Source organism: Rhinoderma darwinii, chromosome 1, assembly GCF_050947455.1.
Source record: "Rhinoderma darwinii isolate aRhiDar2 chromosome 1, aRhiDar2.hap1, whole genome shotgun sequence".
Classification (NCBI taxonomy): Eukaryota; Metazoa; Chordata; class Amphibia; order Anura; family Rhinodermatidae; genus Rhinoderma; species Rhinoderma darwinii.
In genome coordinates, this window is record NC_134687.1 from 651,388,503 (window position 1) to 651,408,036 (window position 19,534).

General features: G+C 41.8%; 1 pseudogene; it reads left to right on the forward strand.

Annotated features, from left to right (window-relative positions):
* LOC142677591 (uncharacterized) overlaps positions 1-18,768 on the forward strand; it is a 51,237-nt pseudogene extending 32,469 nt beyond the window's left edge.
* Positions 18,769-19,534: the final 766 nt, after the last annotated feature.

Genomic DNA, 19,534 nt, shown 5'->3' on the forward strand with positions numbered 1-19,534 from the left:
TTATTATCTCCTCTCCCACCAATCGTATCCAGAACGGATTTAACCTCCAGTGCATTCTCAAACCCCCCATCTGCGAACATGTTCGGATCTTAAGTAGCATCGGAGAGTGATCAGACAGTGATCGTGGTAAGTATTCCACCCCTTCCACACATTCCATCCCCATTCCATTATTAAACATTAGGTCTATTCGGGATAATGATCCATATGTAGATGATACACACGAGTATTGCGTAGTAGAGGGCCATTTTGCCCGCCAAATATCCGTAAACCCAACTTCCATCATGTACTTTCCAAATCTCGTCGGGCGACATCCCCCACCCCCCCCCTTTTGGAAATTTATCCCACCCTTTATTCATTATGTTGTTGAAGTCTCCCATCAATATAGTCGGTATCATAGGCCACCCAGCCAGTTTCTCCAGCACCTCTCTTATCGGACCCACAGAGTACGGGGGAGGCACATATAACACCACAATTATACATTCCCAGTTAAACACTTTACAATGCACCCCAACATATCTACCTTCCCTATCTTTAAAGGAATCTATACAGCTAAACGGTACATCCCTATGGATCAGGAGACTAACCCCCCTTGAGTATGTAGAATGAAAGGAATGGAAGCTGTGCCGGATCCAAACCCTATGCGCCTGTTGCACCGTGTCAGTAGTAAGATGAGTTTCCTGTAAGCCCATCACCCCAGCAGACTGCCCCTTCAGGTAGTCAAAGATAGCTCGCCTTTTAGTTACCTCCCCCATACCTCTCACATTCCAGGACAGAAGATTTACCCTACCCCCCATCTGAACATTTCTTGCATTTGACAGTGGCTATTTCCGTTACTCCCAGTGACAATCAGAGCGTACTGCGTTTCAAACTCCCTGTCCCTCCCAAACATCCCCCCTCCCACCACCCTATCCCACTCAGCTTTCCATAAACATACCCTCCTCAGAGGGCCCGGGCTGATGAAGAAAACTTCACCACTATGACCATACAGCTTCCCATTCACATTGTAGAAATCCATCCGTTTCCACAATTTAACCTTAAAAACCAAGAACCTCCCGCCACCTTCTCCTCAATAAACAAGTAGCATTTTTATGACTCCTATATCCAATTCTGCCCTTGAACTGACAGCATTTTTCCTCTCCTCCCGCCAACAATGATATATAGACATCATCTCAACAAAAAACCCATCATACAAATGTAGAAAACAGTGGCTTATTCTCCTGTGCGATTCATCTTCCTCCCGCCATAGCAGAGTCCCAACTTCATCCATCCACCTGCTGATCACACCGCCGCTTCCTCCGGATCATGCCGTAGGCGAACCTCGTGACTGTCCAGCCATCGTAACGCATCTTTCGGGTTTTCGAAGAACTGTACGGATCCCAACGCCGCCACCCGAAGTTTAGCAGGATACAACATGGAGTACTGAACTCGAAGATTCCTCAGTCGTCTTTTAATGTCCAGAAATTGCATCCTCCGTTTCTGTATCTCTGCAGAGAAATCCGGATAGAACGACACTTTGACCCCGTTCACTCTTATGTCTTGCCTTTCCCGGGCCTGTCGAAGGATCACATCTCTGTCCTCATAATGAAGCAATTTCACTAGCACAGGTCGTGGTGGCCTTCCAGGCGGGCCCGGTCGCGTGGGCACTCTATGAGCTCTTTCCACCGCAAACAATGGGGTCAGAGATTCTTTGCCAAAAACCTCCAATAGCCATTTTTCGAAGAAGGCGTCTGGATTAGACCCCTCAACTTTTTCAGGTATTCCCACCATTCTTACATTGTTTCGACGTAAACGGTTCTCCAAATCGTCGGTTTTGGATAAAAGATACGTAACATCCACAGCATTTACATCCCTTCTCATGGGTAGTATTCTGTCTTCTAATTCACTGACTCGGCCCTCCACCGCTGTCGTACGTTCCGACACTTTCTGCAGATCATGGCGTATTATGGATAAATCTTCCTTAATTCCCCCCACTTGGCAGGTAAGTTTAGCTAGTGTGGTATTGCTCAGGCTTACCGCCGAAAAGACATCTACCAGCGTTGGGCCCGATTTGTCCAGGGTCCGTGCGCCCCGATCTAATCCTCCTCCTGAGTCGTCCGAAACATTCTCCCCGTTCTCCTCCTCCTCTTCTGCCTCCATTTGCGCTCGCAACGGCTCAAATCTTGATCCTGAGTGGCCAGCCTGCTCCTTCCCTCCTTCTGCCATCCTTTCACTCTCAGCACCTTTCACAGGGGTCTTCCTGGCAAAGCGCTCCAGCCGAGATTCCGCCGCCCCTCTCACATCTCTGCTCACTGCATATGAGCACATGTCAGCGCCATCTTGCGCCCCCAGCTCACCGTCCTCTGCCGCTTTAGATCTCTTGGACCGTGTCATTACAGCCTCCGATGAGTCCAGAATTGCATCTCCCTGATCGCCTCAGTTTCCCCTCTCTCCACAGGTATGTCTCCGGTAGGCGAATTGAGTCCCAGGATGTTCTGCAGGATATCGGCAGCGGGAGCTCCGGTTTATGCGTCCACTCACATACGCCGCTAAGCCACGCCCCCCACTAAGATCCAGTCTTAGTACCTAAGATCCACCTTAGGTTTTTTTTTGTTTTTTTTATCTCATAACTTTATAACATCGAAATATGAAAAATAATAAAAACATATATAAACAAAATTATATTACCTTTATTCAGATGAAAACTCGAATCCTCAATTCCTCTCTTTACGTTCTTTTAGAACCTGTCACTCCAACCCAGCTGGAGGTCTTTCTTTTAGTGAGCTCATAGAATAACTCACCCCGTGCACGGTAAGCAGTCGTCGGGAAGAGGAGGGGCAGGAGATGTTGGATTCCCAGCTTCGAAGGACCAAATGATAGAAGAATTTTCGTTCTTATCAAATAGATTCGAGGAGTTATCTGAATAAAAATGGCGCGTCTTTATTCTTATCGATAAGGAGACATTGTAACAGGTAGATCAAAAATCCATCAGCAAATGTCTGCTGCTTTCTTGAGTATCATGGTTTTTATACATGGGATAACCCTTGTTCCAACCAGTCCTTAGACCGCTTTCTTATCTCTTTATTCGACCTCGACACTTGCGTAAACACTTCACTTGTCTCTCTAAACGAATTCAGCTGCTCACCCCGTCTACTTGATAACATATTAAACACTTTGTCAGCAGAAAAATCTTTTGCAGAGAAACTTGTATAGCTCAATACACATTTTAGTTTCCGATACATACATTTATAAAACTTTCCTAACAAGGTGTTAGAGGAGAGGACTACAACTCCCAGCATGTCCGGGTTGGTATTATGGGATATCAGAGGACATTACAGGGAGGGGGTATAAGAGGAGAAGACTACAACTCCCAGCATGTCCGGGCTGGTAATATGGCATATTAGAGGACATTACAGGGAGGGGTATAAGAGTAGAGGACTACAACTCCCAGCATGCCCAGACTGTTGTTATGTGATATCAGAGGACATTACATGAGGAGGTATAAGAGATAACTACCACTCCTAGCATGTACAGACTGTAATTATATGATATCAGAGGACATTACAGGCAAGGGTATAAGAGGAGAGGACTTCAACTCCCAGCATGTCCAGACTGTTATTATGTAATATCATTACAGGGAGGAGGTATAAGAGGAGAGGACTACAGCTCCCAGCATGTCCAGCCTGTTATGGAATATCAGAGGAAATTACAGGGAGGAATATAAGTGGAGAAGACTACAACCCCCAGCATGTCCAGACTGTTGTTATGGGATATCAGAGGACATTACAGGGAGGGGTTATAAGAGGAGAGGACTACAACTCCCAGCATGTCCGGGCTGGTATTATGGGATATTAGAGGACATTACAGGGAGGGGTATAAGAGGAGAGAACTACAACTCCCAGCATGTCTAGGCTGTTATGGGATATCAGAGGACAATACGGGGAGGAGGTATACATGGTGAGGTCTACAACTCCCAGCATTTCTCGACTGTTATTATGTGATAGCGGACATTACAGGGAGGAGGTACAAGAGGAGAGAACTACAACTCCCAGCATGTCCGGACTGTTGTTATGGGCTATAACGTCACGTGATCATCATCATCATTTTTCCGCACTTCACAGGAGCCCCGCCCCCTCACATAGACCAGCCTGTTATGTTACTTGATCCACATTACAGGTCCGCCCCATCCGCATTGATCACATGGTGGTGACGTCATCACAGGTCCTTTAGCCACAACCCTTTATATTTTGCACTGCTTAGCTCCGATCACCCCTGCACTGGTCACATGATCCCCATTCCCCCTCATGTCACCTGATCATCATATCCTTCATACATCTCTCATTCTTTGCACTTCTAAGCTCCGCCCCCAGATGCAGCGGTCACGTGATCTTTATATTGTTACATGTCCTTCATCCACCACGTCTCTCCACTGATAAGCTCCGTCCCTCCTGCCCTTGTCACGTGGTGTTGACGTCATCACAGGTCCTTCATCTATTTCCATGTATGAGGTAGAGAGCAGCGCTGGTCGGGTGTTCTCTCTGTTATCAGTCACCCCGGTATGAGTGTATACAGAGAGCTGTCAATCATTGAGTGACCCCGCCCACTGGACTCCTAGCCAGGATTTAACCCCTCCATTGCCCATCTCTTTGGGGTAAGTTGTTATTTCTGGTCTTTGTAGTGGTCGGATGTTTTGTGGGACGAGTCGTATTTTGTAATGACATAATATTCACTACATACAACTTATTCACTGACTTTGATACAATTCTTGTTAATGTCGTTCACCGTGCGGTTTAAGGGAATGTTCACACGTAGCGAATACGACCCACAACACGCAAGGAAATCTCCCCGAATATTCACCCCAAATGGTGGACGTATAATCCTCCCGAATATCTACTACAGAAATACAACAAGGCCGATCCTCACCTCTCCCATCGTTACCATAGCAACATGACCCTGCTCTTCCGGCTGTGTCTAGGTGACCGCTATAATGACGTAACCTCTCCAGCCTGTGATTGGCTGCAGGGGTCACTTGATGCCTTCTTTTTTATATATATATTTATATATATATATATATATATATGTAACCTGCAGCGTTGCTGTGAACACGCGGTGGAGCCGCAGAGGATTCTGGGAACAATGTCGTTTTTTTCGCGGAACTAGACTTTCCCATTGAACTTAATGGGGAAATTCTGCAACAAATGCGCAGCGAATCCACGGTATAAATCCGATATCCTGCGTGCTTATAATCCGCACCGCAGGTTAACCCCTTAACCACCAGGACAGTTTCTATTCCCTCCCCTCCCTGTCTTCTCAGATCTATAACTGTCTTGCTTTTCTGACAGTTCAGCGGTGTGAGGGTTAGATTCTGCGGGACGAGTTGTAGATTTTCAGGACGTCCTATAAAGTATCACATAATGTCACTGCAACCTCAAAACTTCTATGTGGGGGAAGATTTGAAAATCTGTGATTTCCTCCAATGTATTTTTTTTGGGTAAAAACATCCTGATAACTTTATTCTTCCGTTAATACGATTACGGAGATAGCAAATTTCTATCGTTTTTCATGATGTGCGACATTTACAAAGAAAAAACGTAATTCTTAAAAAAAAAATGTTTTGTGTCACCAAATTCTCAGAGCCAGGACTTTTTTTTTATTTTTCAGTCGATGGAACGGAGTGGGGGATGGATGTTTTTTGTGGGACAAACTGTACCATGTCTTGTGAGATGTGAGCAATGTCTCCCCAGTATCCACCATGTGTCAGGTTGTCTCTATGTGGAGAACAGGGGACCCCCGACTCGCCTGGTGAGGTGATGACTACATCCAGGTGGAGAATGAATGAAGAGGTGACCACACGTGTGCACGACTCTCTCCATTCACTTGTATAGGAGTTCCAGAAACAGGCGAGCACGGCCAGAGGTGGAGCCGCATCTATCAGACATTTCTGGGATATCCTGGGGAGAAATGTCCGTGTTGGGAATACCCCTTTATTCCATGTGGTGACGGCTCTGAGAAGATGTTTCTCTCAATGATCAATAAGTGAGGTTCTGTGTGTCACACATGATGTTGTCGTCTGTATGATTTCCATCTTCTCCTTTCTTCATAAAGACGTTTGCAGTACTAGATCCTCCAGTTCCTGCAGTTTTCTCATCTTCTCCTCCACAACGTTCCTTCTCCTGAATGACCCACCAAGGATGGACAAGGACAGGGATGAGATGAGCAGAAGAATATTAGACTTCACCTTGGAGATCATCTACATGTTGAGCGGAGAGGTAAACTTTTCTACATTATAGAACAAGTCCCACATAGGGAAGGGACAATACATAATAGGAAGTAATAGGAAGAATCCAGTGTCCTGTATAACAACGTCCAGACCTTCCAAGTGACGTCAAGAAGCCCACAGCAGAAAAGCTGAAGATCAGCCACCAATATGGCCAGTTATGTGTCATGTCACCACTGCAGCAATAGTAATGTTGTAGAGCAATGAGAATGACAAGTAACCAGGAGGATCAGGATGACATCTATATAGAAACATAGAAGATGATGGCAGGAGGAGAGAACATGGTCCATCTAGTCCCCCCAATATTATTTCCTTTTTAGTTTTGGCCTCGTTCTATTTCCTCAATGTCTTTTTGTAGGTGAGGTCTCCAGTATTACAGATGTGGGGTCACTAGAACTCTATACAGCGGGGTCACAATCTCCCTCTTGCTACTGAGGGGAGATTACTGTGTTCAGTTCTCTAAGTGTCTCTCTTTATACACAGGAGTACAAAATAGTGAAGAAGACATTGGGTGACTGTATGACTCCCATCATCCATGAGCTATGGTTGGGCGATTATGATTTAAATCAAAATCACGATTATATGAACATGTAACCGCAATTACGGTTAATGGACAATTTTTAGGCCACATCCCCTTTTGCATGCCATGCCATTGGATATAGATCCCCTTAGCCAGCTGTATATAATACATCCCCCGACACCGCCCCTCACACAATATAATGCCCCCATAGCTGCCCCCACACAGTATAATATTCTCATACAGCACCAATAATGCCTAATAAAAACATTAATATACATACTTGCCTAACCCCATTGCAAAGACGAGTGGAGGAAATCCCTCTGCTCCTCTGGTTTGTGTTGCTCTGCGTATTAATAAATATTTAAAAAAATCAAATGTTAAAAAAAGTATTTATTTAGCATCATAAGATACATTTTATTGCCCCGACATTACATAAAAATAAAAAAACTACACATATTAGGTGAATGGGATAAAAAATAAACAAAACAAAGCGTGCTGAAAATCGCTTTTTCATATATTTTAGCTGCAAAAATAAATTAGGTAACTTGTAACTTTTTTCAACCACGAAAACTCGCAAAAAAAATATTTAAAATTCTCCCGCATTATATAAGGCTTCATACACCGTATGTGTATGAGGCCTTGTTTTATGCGGGAGAATTTTTAATGCGAGGCAAAAATGAAAAAATATATATCTGGTCATTAAGGCCTTTTTATGCCTTGTCTCTTTATACACAGGAGTACAAAATAGTGAAGAAGACATTGGGTGACTGTATAACTCCCATCATCCATGAGTCAGGAGGATGGAGCAGTAGTCAGAGCCCCATTACAGAGCCTCCCCCTCACTCCCGGATACATGAGAAGAAGATCTTAGAACTGATCTACAAGATGACTGAGCTGCTGACTGGAGAGGTGACACTGCTGGGAATGCTGGGAAATTCTACAGTAACAGCACTGGAGGTGTCTGGGTGATGACTGTATCATTGTGTGTGTCAGGTTCCTATAAGGTGTCAGGATGTCACTGTCTATTTCTCCATGGAGGAGTGGGAGTATCTAGAAGGACACAAGGATCTGTACGAGGAGTTCATGATGGAGAACTACCGGCCGCGCACATCACAAGGTGAGAAGAGACAGATATGTGTTTGGCATTACTGTGGGCACAGGCTGGACTGGCGGCCATGTTGAAGTCTTAATAGCGTCATGTGCAGTACATATACACGTGTGTACATTGACATGTAATGTAGGAGCTCCACAACTTTGTCTCTACACATCACGTTAAATCCTTACGTTTCCTGTATACTTCCAATAAATCCAGAGCGATCCACTCACCAGACAGATTATAAAAAAGTGTCCTTTGGTACAAATGAAGCCAAGAGCAATACACTGTACGAGCGCAGTAAAGCGAGGTGTACCGTCCTCGGCTTCATGTGTCTAACTCTCTGACCCATCGAGTCATGGACTCCACAAGACCTCTGAAGGTTCCTGTGGTATCTAGTCCCATGACCTTAGCAGAATATCCTCCAAGTCCTGTAAGTTGTGAGGTGCGGCCTCCATGGATCGGACTTGTTTTTCCTCAGGTCAAGGAAACAATTTTATACTACGGCAGTGCAGGGAGCCATTGACACCCGACCATCTACTCTGGTCTCAACTTTAAGCCTGCGGCTTTCAAGGCACAGGGACCTCGACACCGGTAGTGAGAACCTCAACTTTGTAATTTCGGCTCTGATCAGTAAACATAGAAGTGAAGAGAGGTGTCTGATATATAGACCGATATACAGTAGTCATGTATTCAGTCACTTTGTGTCTCCTACAGATGGATCCATTAGGATAAATCCACCAGAGAGATGTCCCAGTACTCTGTATTCCCAGGACTGTCCAGAGGAAAATCACAATGTCCCAGAGAATCATCAGGTAGATGAAGCTGAGCCCTATACCAGATCTATATAGGGGGGGGGGTGTGGAGCTTTTTGGTCCTGCGGTCATAGATGTGGTCATAGATTTTGGTCGTTTCGTATGTTGATCTGTTAGATTCTTCGCACTCTCTGCTGTATTGTACTGAATTGTTACATATGTGAAATCAGGGGGAAGATCTGACTAATAATAAAGTGGAGGATGAAGAAGAAGAAGAGCGGGTGAGGGGCGATCACCCGTGTAACAGTGAAGTGGAGGAGGAAATTCCAGGAAGTGTTACCACAGGTCAGTAATAATGAATGTAGAAAGTGAATTGGGAGGTGGAGTTCCTCCTTAGTTCTACATTACAGTAACACTTCAGACAATGTGTTATACATAGTGCAGGACCAGAGGAAGCTGTGACTGCACATAGAAGTTCTCTACAAGGTGTTATATGACTCCTGTCATGCACTAGGCTTTGTATCAGATTTTGAGGAGCGCCAGCTATGGTTGGGCGATTATGATTTAAATCAAAATCACGATTATATGAACATGTAACCGCAATTACGGTTAATGGACAATTTTTAGGCCACATCTCCTTTTGCATGCCACGCCATTGGATATAGATCCCCTTAGCCAGCTGTATATAATACATCCCCCGACACCGCCCCTCACACAATATAATGCCCCCATAGCTGCCCCCACACAGTATAATATTCTCATACAGCACCAATAATGCCTAATAAAAACATTAATATACATACTTGCCTAACCCCATTGCAAAGACGAGTGGAGGAAATCCCTCTGCTCCTCTGGTTTGTGTTGCTCTGCGTATTAATAAATATTTAAAACAATCAAATGTTAAAAAAAGTATTTATTTAGCATCATAAGATACATTTTATTGCCCCGACATTACATAAAAATAAAAAAACTACACATATTAGGTGAATGGGATAAAAAATAAACAAAACAAAGCGTGCTGAAAATCGCTTTTTCATATATTTTAGCTGCAAAAATAAATTAGGTAACTTGTAACTTTTTTCAACCACGAAAACTCGCAAAAAAAATATTTAAAATTCTCCCGCATTATATAAGGCTTCATACACCGTATGTGTATGAGGCCTTGTTTTATGCGGAAGAATTTTTAATGCGAGGCAAAAATGAAAAAAATATATATCTGGTCATTAAGGCCTTTTTATGCCTTGTCATTAAGGGGTTGAAGGCCCCATGTTGTAATGCCTGTTATACCTTCGATATATCTTAACCCCTTCCCGCTGCAGCCATTTTTCAGTTTTTTATTTGATTTTTCTCCCCACCCGGCCATAACTTTAATTTTCCGCCGATATAGCCGTATGAGGGCTTGATTTTGTGGCGTTGTAGTTTGAACGGCCCCATTTATTGAACCAAATAATAGTACAACTGGGAAACTGGAAAAAATGTTTTGTTCACCGTGCGGTAAAAACAACATGTTCTCTTTAGTCTATGGGACAATACGATTACGGTGATAATAAATTGATATCTTTTTTTTATATATATATATATATATATTATATATATATATATATATATATATATATTTTACTACTTTAAAAAAAAAAACTGAGTATTTTGAAGACTTTATTTTGCTGTGTTTTATTTCTTTTTAGTAGTCTCCCTAGGGGTTTTGCCGATCGTCTGATCGACTGTGTTTTTTACCGCCTACTATTTAAGCCCTGCCAAAGAGCAGAAAGATGGCAGACCTCATTAGGCCCCTAGGCTGCTATGACAACCATCGGCATCGCGGATGGGGAGAGGTGGTGAAGGGGTCCCCTTCCCCCTTTTTCTAACGGGTTAGATGTCTCTATTGAATGTAGCATCTAAGGGTTAAACGAGTGGGATCGGACTTAACTCTGGTCCCTCTCGTTGCAATGAAGTGTGGGCCGTGATATGCAGCGAATCGCACTAAAACAAGGTCTTTAAATATCCTTGTAGTCTTGGGGTGTATGGAGACATTGCGGTTGAGTTGCAGTTGAAACCACACCCAAAAAATGCTTTAAAAAAATACGTATGCGTTTTGCAATTTACTCCGGTTTTCTATGCGGGTCACAATTGAGCACAGCATCTAAGGGGTTAAATTGGTGTAATCAAAATGCGTATTGCACAACAGACACCCGCTGAGTATGGAGCGCGCTCAGCCCATGAGCGTGCCCCATACCTCCCTTTAACGCTTCTCTCGTATTAGTCCAAAAATTTTACGTCCCTGGAAAACCCCTTTTAATATGAGTCTGGGGATAAGAATTGAGAAACTATTAGAAAACACACAAGATCCCCATGACAACTCTGCGCACAAGTCACAAACGGACATGTTGTCTTCAGGAAATTTCTGTAGTACCTTAGGCTTCAATAACAAGCAATCAGATCTCCGCTGTAATCTACTGTTCACTAAATAGCTATTTTGGAACGTCTGCTTTATATGGACACTAACTTTTCAAACAACTTATGGTAATCTAATAGTATACCTGATACATATCAACTTTGTCATTTACTTATGGTTAAAATTTCGACGTTTTATCCTCTAAACTTTTATGTGAAGTTAGGGCCACTGGGTGAGAGACACATGGACGCTGCTGCTTATCGAAGTCTATGGAGAGGCTAGGGGAAGCAGGAGCATAAAGACATAAACACTGTTGCCAATAGAAGTGTTTGAAGGGGGAGGGGTAGAAGAAACAGAGAGAGGAGACATAGGCTGCTGGTAAGAGTTTTATATTTCACCCCAGTGCTGGATTTTCCGCTGCACTGCTCCTTACTGCTGTATAATATCCTCCATGCTGCTGCAGCTTCTAAGGGTGTGCTACAGAGAGATAGTGGACCACGATGGCTCTCTGCTCTGTGTGTGCAGTGCATACAAGACATGATAGCAGTTAGGCTCCACCCACTACCTCAGGGAAAACTGAAAATTATAGTTATAACTTGCAGAGGGAAGACTGCTAAACGAATGCCATATACAAGTCATGTAATGAGAAATAGTGATATTTCTCCTGCACGCATATATGGCAGATTATTATGAAAAGTCGTCCAAATTTTGGTACATTTTAAGAAATTTTCAAGTGGGTTGGTTTAACCCCTTAAAGACACGGCCAATTTTGGCCTTGAGGACAGAGCAATTTTTTTAGATTTCCCTCTTTGCATCTCAACGCTCATAACTCTTTTTAATTTTTTTTGGTACAAATACATTATCGTTTAATTTCTATAAATTTTTTATTTTGGCGAAAATGCAGAAAAAAAGCAGTTCTGCAGCGGTTTTAATATTTTTTTTTTTTACACCATACACCGATCATCATAAATAATGTTAAACATTTGTTGTACAGGTTGTTACGGTCGTGGCGATACCAAATATGTCTATATTTCATGTTTTGGGACTTATATTTTAAAAAGTTTATTTATTATTTAAAAAAATGTGTTTCTGTGTATTTTTTTTACTTTTTATTTATTTATCATAAAAAAATTTTTTTTACATTCATTTAACTTTTTTTTTAATCCCATAATGGGATTTATCATTTTGATTTTTATTTTGTAACTGTAATGTACTGGCATAGATCTATATGCCCGTACATTAGCCTGTGTACTGATTGTACACAGGCAGTTGTTAGGGCATACCTCAGTATGCCCTAACAACAAGAAATATGTTCAGACAGCCCTGGGGTCCTTCAATGGACCCTGGGCTGTCTGGCCATATGAGTTGTGGGCTTTGATCGCGTCACAGTTATCTTCTGTGACGCGATCAAAGTGCAGCCCCCTCTCCTTGAACGCCGCGATCAGCTTTCATCGCGGCGTTCAAAGGGTTAACGGCGGAGAGAAGATGTTTCTCTCCTCTCCGCTGTCAGAGCGGGGCCGTGGCTGTGTATTACAGCCGTTGCCCCGCTCTCGATCGCGCGCACAGACGGCTATCACACAGGACGAGAATTCTCGTCCTGTGTCGGCAACCAGTTAAAGATGTGGTGTGTTGTTTTTTTTCGTTTTTTTTTTATATTGGATTAAAAACCCCAGAACCTAACAGATTATTAGGAAGCACCTATTTTATCCAGTTGCTGACTTCCCATAGACTATAAACATCCTGGTGGTCCACACCAATGTCTGCAAGAACGTTTGAAAAGTCCAGCAGAGTTTCACATATACGCCTCTTCCGCTCCATCAGAGTTAAATATATCACAAAGACCAAATAAAAATAGGTCGGCAGAGGAAAAGAACAATAATTTGCTATTAAATTATCACATGGCTAAAACTAGAATGAGGCCACTTCATCAGGTCCACCTTATTAGTACTTGATAGGACCTTTTTTCCCTCTTGGAACAGCCTGAGTTGACTGCACTATTGAGTATCTCAAAACAAGGGAACCCTGTCACAACGGTGACAAACTGACACCTTTAGCAACGTTTCCGTCACCATTGTGATCAGAGGTGATGCGGGGGTTTCTGTTTGCCTTTCCATTAAGGGGTTATAGCGACGGAAACCCTCAGCGGAAGGGTAACACTGATGTGAACAGACCCTAAGTGTAATGATATTACAATGTACTGTAAACCTTTATTACAGATTCTGATTGATAACCTCACTCTGTCTATTCCACTACATCCTAAAGTACTTCTATAAAATTGAAATCTGGTGACTGATCAGCCATTAGGATATTCAGACCTCATTGTCATGTCCATGAATTTAGCCTGAGATGTGTGCTTTGTGTCATGACATATTATCTTCTTAAATGTAGACTGTGGCCAAGATTAGATTGTCTGTAGCATTATTAAGTTAAGTTGTATGTCAAATTAGTATTGAAGGGCCAAATGTGTTGGCAGAAGACCGGCTTCATTGCCAGACAAAGTTCCTGCTTTTCAAAAAAAAAAATTATCAAGTCAATTTTATAAAAGTGGAGGACTGGGTGTAGTGTTAAACAAAGCGTTTATAAGGCTAGAATCATACATATAGTTTTTGAGGCAGGTTTTTGAGCTGAAACCAGGAGTGGATTCAAAAGGCACGGCTAAAACTTCTACGTCTTGCTTGATCCCCCTTCTGGCTTTGGCTCAGATCACTGCATGTGTGTTTCCAGCCTGATATAAATGTTATGAGTTTGTCAACTTATGTGTTTTGAAACAAAATCATAAATTGCATTTTTAATCCTAACAGAAAATCCCAGTAAGAAGTCTGAGGGAAATTTCATGTTCTCGATAAATGATAAAGTAGAAGATGAAGATATCATGCAGCAGTCTTCAGGAGAAAACCTCATTACCCTTAATGTACATCCAGGACTTCACAGTACAGATTTATCATATAATTCCCCAAATCACGAGGAGCAGTCTCCTGACCAATCACAGATTGTTACCCCAAGTACAGCTCAGAAAGCGGGTAAAAGATTTAAATGTGGTAAACGGGTCACAAAAAACTCAGGTCTTTGTACAAACAGAAGAATTCAAACAGGAGAGAAGCCGTATTCATGTTCAGAATGTGGAAAATGTTTTGCACATAAAAAACTTCTTGTTAGACATGAGAGAATTCACACAGGAGAGAAGCCATATTCATGTTCAGAATGTGGGAAATGTTTTACAGATAAATCACATCTTGTTATACATGAGAGAAGTCACACAGGCGTGAAGCCGTATTCATGTTCAGAATGTGGGAAATGTTTTGCACATAAATCGCATTTTGTTACACATGAGAGAATTCACACAGGAGAGAAACCATATTCATGTTCGGAATGTGGGAAATGTTTTACAGATAAATCAAGTCTTGTTAGACATGAGAGAATTCACGAAAGAGAGAAGCCATATTCATGTTCAGAATGTTTGAAATGTTTTACAGATAAATCACATCTTGTTATACATGAGAGAAGTCACACCGGGGAGAAGCCGTATTCATGTTCAGAATGTGGGAAATGTTTTACAGACAAATCACATCTTGTTATACATGAGAGAATTCACACAAGAGAGAAACCATATTCATGTTCAGAATGTGGGAAATGTTTTACAGATAAATCAAGTCTTGCTAGACATGAGAGAATTCACACAGGAGAGAAGCCGTATTCATGTTCAGAATGTGGGAAATGTTTTACAGATAAATCAAATCTAGTTACACATGAGAGGACTCACACAGGAGAGAAGCCGTATTCATGTTCAGAATGTGGGAAATGTTTTGCACATAAATCACGTCTTGTTACACATGAGAGAAGTTACACAGGAGAGAAGCCGTATTCATGTTCAGAATGTAGGAAATGTTATAAGAATAAATGCAAACTTAGGGCTCATCAGAGAAACTACACAGGAGAGAAGCCATTTTGATTTTCTTTATGTGGAAGATTTTTTAGAAAGAAATCAAATTTTGGAACTCCTCAGAGTAGAAACCATATTCTCATTTAGAGTGTGGGAAATGCTATAAGAGCAGAAAAAGATTTTAAACACATCAGATTATTCACAGACATTAAACAGCCAATAAGAGTGTTTGTTCATTTTTTTTTTGGGTGGAATTAGCCTGGATCTGCCAAACACTCAAATTATGGGTCAAATGTGACCGGGATCCATGATGGAAAAATATTGTGGATATAAGGAAGAAAAGAAGAGCCTTGTTTACTTACAAAGAAGAAGCTGAATTGTTACCATGAACCTTGCTCCTTATTACTGTATTCATAAATTCCCCCACACTGCAGGAGAATCCAGACTGACCGTAAGGACAATGTAAACTTTTTGTTTTTTGAAATATATCGACATTTTATATTTGACTTTCATTAAAACAGTATAAACAGATGAAAATTATGGAATTGAACCAAATAAAAATAAAAAACACTAAATTTAACTTTACAGTTGAATAAAATAAAAATTCAGGTTTTTTTTTCCATAATGTATTTATCACTACCTTAACCCCTTAAAGAGGCTGTCACCAGTTTATTCATTCCCTATTTCCTAACTAATCTAATAGGTGCTATGATGCTTATAACTACAGTGTGATTTTTTTTTTTCTTCAAATAGGAGGTGAATCTTTTCATTCCGGGCGGTGTAATGTTTTCTGTATAACGCTGTCCAATCAGCATACAGCTTCTCCTCCTTCCCTGCCCAGTAACACAGCGTAATCATATAGTATACAGCTTCTATAACTGACTGTGTGTTCAACTGACGATATCTCCGGTTGTTTCACAGCTAGAACTGCGATCCTGGTGTTATATAGAAGATTAGAATCTTCTCTTTCATATGCCCCAGAACAGCTGTTCACAACCCGAGATATGGCTGTTTTATGTGATTCTCCTTCCCTCCAGCCTCAGTCTCTCACACTGTGTGTAAAGCAGCTCCATGCTGATAGGACAGTGTCAGAGGCTGTTAGGCAGCTCCACCTCAGGATAATTGCTATGTTGATACCCACTTTTCTAATAAAGCCTCATTTACATATCTAGAAAAAAAGCTCATAACTTTTAAAATAAACTTTTTGGGACACAATTTTCACTAGCATGGTCCGTATGACAGCACCTATTAGATCAGATAGGAGATTGGGCATTACTAAACTAGTGACAGATCCTCTTTAATGACATGGCCAATTTTACTTTTTTCATTTTAGTTTTTTCATTTTAGTTTTTTCCTCCCTTCGTTCTAAAAGCCCAAACTTTTTTTAATTTTTCGTCGACCTATCCGTATGAGGACTTGTTTTTTTTATATATATTCTTTATTTAAGTTTTTCTTTTAAAACATAGGAAGAGAATGGTATGGAAAGAGAGTACAGAAAGGAAGGGAGGAGCATAAGGAGTTACAAGGTATGCATATACAATCTGTAATAAGAGAATAAAGGGTAAACTAACAATTGTCTGCTGATAAGAGTTTGAGATGTAGAAAGGTATGGCTGATTTTGAACAAGCTAAAAAAAATTGTATATTTGAGAATTGACATCAAAATATTGCAGAATTATGAGTTCGAGAGGAGACAGATACCTCACTGGTCACAAAAGATTTTGATGACTTGTTTTTTGCAGGGACAAGTTGTAGTTTTTCATGGCACCATTCAATGTATTCAAAAACATATTTGTGGGATGAAATGAAAAAAAAATCTGTGATTGTGCCATCTCTTTGTGTGTTTCATTATTTCGGCGTTCATTGGGCCGTAAAAAGGACATGTTCACTTTATTCTATGGGTTGAAATGATTACGGTGATACTAAATTTGTTTTAAAAAAAAAAAATATTTAAAAAATATATATTTTGTTTTATTCTGAGGGTCATCACTTTTTTTTTATTTTGTTTCGTCGATTGAGCCGTGTAGGAGCTTATGTTTTCGGGGCGAGCTGTAGTTTTTATTGGTACCATTTTGGGGTACTTGCAGCTTTTTGATGACTTTTTATTCTATATTTTTGGGTAGTTAAGGTGTGGGCGTTTTAAAAAAATTAGTTTTTTACAGTATTCATCAAGAAGGTTAATTAGCACCATATGGTAATAGTTCGGGCTTTTACGGACACGGCGATACCAGTTATGTTAACTTTTTAAATTATTTTAGCATTTCTTTAGAGAAAAAATAGGAAATTTTTTTTTCCACTAATAAAATCTTTATTCAACTTTTTTTACACATTTTTTTAGTCGCCCTAGGGGACTTGAACCAGCGATCGTTCGATAACTGGTGCAATACACTGCAATACTAACGTATTGAATACTAACGTATTGCAGTCTATTGTCATTTTTACATGCTTCTTTTAAGCCATGCCACAGGCAGGGCTTTACATAGGCAGAGTGAAGGCAGACATGGGGGCCTGTATTGACCGCAGAATTTGAGGAGTTAAACAGCCAGGAACAGCGCGATCACTGTCATTATACCCGGGCGTCAGCTCTAATACACAGTTGATACCCGCAGCCCGAAATTCACACCCTTATATGGTAGCGTTTGGCCACACGAGAATTTTGCGCTAATACTACAATATTTACTATCTAAATCTCGTGTCCATTCGTCACCTATGTGGGTATGGTTGTGGCTGCTGCTTTGTTTGGTCTTATCATCAGGGTATATTTACTTGCGGCAGATTTGTAGCAGAAATGTCAAAATCATTCCATACTTCTGAGTGGGGCTTTTTCTGCAGCATGCACACGGATTCTGAAAGCCCCATACAGATGATTGGGACAGCCACCTACATCTTTGAACCAAAACTGGAATCACACATGCAGTTTACCTAAAAATAAGTGCATCAAAAACTGCACCTCAAAGCCAGAAGTGCTTCATTTATATTTCCCATTTCCTTTTAATACACTCTTGGCTTTGGCTAAAAATACTGAATGTGTGATTCCAGCCTTAAGGCCCTTTTACACTGGGCGATTATCTGGCAGACAAGCGTTCATAGAGTATTCGTTACCGATAATTGCCCTGTGTAAACAGGGCAGCGATCAGCAGATGAACGAACAAACGCTCGATCATCTACTGATCGTATAGTTTTAAAAAAGTAAAATATTATCGTTGTCGGCAGCACATCTCCCTGTCTAAACGGAGACGTGCTGCCGGCGTGATAATTTATGGGGACAAGCGATTGGAGTAACAACCGCTCGTCCCCATACATAGCTCCCTGTGACAGGAGCAAACGAGTGCTGATCAATGATGTCTCGTTGATCGGCGCTCTCTGCACGTGCCGAATATCGGCATGTGTAAAAGTCCTTCAGAGAGGATCTAGGAGAAAAGTGTCTAATTTAAACCTCGGACGTTTGGTTTACCCTTTGTTATTGAAATGTGTGGTATCACCATGCCGAGATCCAGAGCGCTCTGAGGCCTTTAGAAAGGTTATCGATGTCTATGATTCAGGAAAGGGAAGATGGCCAAACTATTAGATGTCAATCATTCGACTGTCCAGAAAACCATCTACATGTGGAGATTTCCGACAACTGCCAAATGGTCAAGGCCAGTCTGTCTCAGTAAGATCAGCCTGAGAGCAGAACAAAAGATGCTGAGAGAAGTTTCTGAGAACCCCAGAATTTCTTTAAAGATCTACTGCAGATTTTGCCACTCTTGATGTCTTCCATTGCAAAAAAAGGCTTCAAAATGAAAACTACTTGGGGGTGTGCCAAAAAAACAAAACCTTAGCTATCCAGAAAAAACAGGGCAAGACTGCAATTTGCTCGTGAACACCTAGGCAAATAAGGGTATGTGCACACACACTAATTACGTCCGTAATTGACGGACGTATTTCGGCCGCAAGTCCCGGACCGAACAGTGCAGGGAGCCGGGCTCCTAGCATCATACTTATGTACGATGCTAGGAGTCTCTGCCTCGCTGCAGGACAACTGTCCCGTACTGTAATCATGTTTTCAGTACGGGACAGTTGTCCTGCAGCGAGGCAGAGACTCCTAGCATCGTACATAAGTATGATGCTAGGAGCCCGGCTCCCTGCACTGTGTTCGGTCCGGGACTTGCGGCCGAAATACGTCCGTCAATTACGGACGTAATTAGTGTGTGTGCACATACCCTAACATGACTTCTGGAACAGGCACTTAACAGCTCCGTGTGTCATCACATAGGATGGGCGGCTGCGTGCTTTTCGCGCTGCCACCATCATTATGACACTCCGTTTAGATGTTTGTAAACAGAAAAGCACGCAGTGCTTTTCTGTTTGCAAACATACTTTTGACTGCTGTTGCGTGATTTTCACGCACCCATTGACTTCAATGGGTACGTGATGCGCGAAATACGCAGAAATATAGGACCTGTCGTGAGTTTTACGCAGCGGACTCGCGCAAAAATCACTGACAGTCTGCACTTCCCCATAGACAAGCATAGGTCCGTGCGACACGCGTGAAAATCACGCGCGTTGCACGGACGTATTACACATTCGTCTAAATAAGCCCTAAAGTAGACTTAGTAACAATGCAATACCAGTAAACCCACCAAGGAATGCCCAAAAAAAG